At 51.7% G+C, this 1,077-nt stretch overlaps 1 pseudogene; it reads left to right on the top strand.

The window, feature by feature from the left end:
• The first annotated feature begins 13 nt into the window (after positions 1-13).
• LOC146596241 (olfactory receptor 14J1-like) lies at positions 14-997 on the top strand (annotated as a pseudogene).
• Positions 998-1,077: the final 80 nt, after the last annotated feature.

The raw sequence follows: 1,077 nt of genomic DNA, 5'->3' as shown, positions 1-1,077 counted from the left end.
AGCCTGTTCTAACTTGTCAATGCCTTTTCCTCCTTGAACAGTGCCCGGAACCAAGACAGAGCCAATGTCCAACCACAGCTCCCTCAGTGAGTTCCTCCTCCTGGCATTTGCAGACACTCGGGAGCTGAAGCTCCTGCACTTCTCGCTCTTCCTGGGCATCTACCTGGCTGCCCTCCTGGGCAACAGCCTCATCATCACAGCTGTAGCCTGTGACCACCGCCTCCACACCCCCATGTACTTCTTCCTATTCAACCTTGCCCTCCTCGACCTTGGCTCCATCTCCACCACTGTCCCTAAATCCTGGCCATTTCCTACTCAGGATGTGCTGCTCAAGTCTTTCTATTTTTCTTCTTGTTAGGAGGAGAGTATTGTCTTCTCACAGTCATGGCCTATGACTGCTACGTTGCCATCTGCACACCCCTGCACTACAGCACACTCATGGGCAGCAGAGCTTGTGTCAAAATGGCAGCAGCTGCCTGGACCGGTGGGTTTCTCAATGCTCTCCTGCACACTGCCAACACATTCTCCATACCTCTCTGCCAAGGCAACACAGTGGATCAGTTCTTCTGTGAGATTCCCCAGATCCTCAAGCTCTCCTTCTCACACTCGTACCTCAGGGAAGTTGGACTTATTGTGGTTAGTCTGTGTTTAGCCTTTGGGTGTTTCATTTTCATTGTGCTGTCCTACGTGCAGATCCACCGCTGTGCTGAGGATCCCCTCTGAGCAGGGCCGGCACAAAGCCTTTTCCATGTGCCTTCCGCACCTGGCTGTGGTCTCCCTGTTTGTCAGTACTGGCCTGTTTGCCTACCTGAAGCCCCCCTCCCTCTCTTCCCCAACTCTGGATCTGGTGGTGGCAGTTCTGTACTCAGTGGTGCCTCCAACCGTGAACCCCCTCATCTACAGCATGAGGAACAAGGAGCTCAAGGATGCCCTGAGGAAAGTGATTTCATGGACATKTTTCAGCTGTTGCTAAATTGCCATTGCTCTCCACAAATGACTCCTGCTGTGTCTCGTACCAGGACTGAGCTTTGTTTGTTCACTTGGTTTTTATTATTGCTGTTATTACTGTTGTTATTA

Source organism: Rhea americana, unplaced genomic scaffold (genome assembly GCF_003343005.1).
Source record: "Rhea americana isolate MKP2758 unplaced genomic scaffold, rheAme1 scaffold_2048, whole genome shotgun sequence".
NCBI classification, from domain to species: domain Eukaryota; kingdom Metazoa; phylum Chordata; class Aves; order Rheiformes; family Rheidae; genus Rhea; species Rhea americana.
The sequence above is the reverse complement of the archived record's forward strand: the minus strand, read 5'-3'. Positions and strand labels throughout refer to the sequence as shown.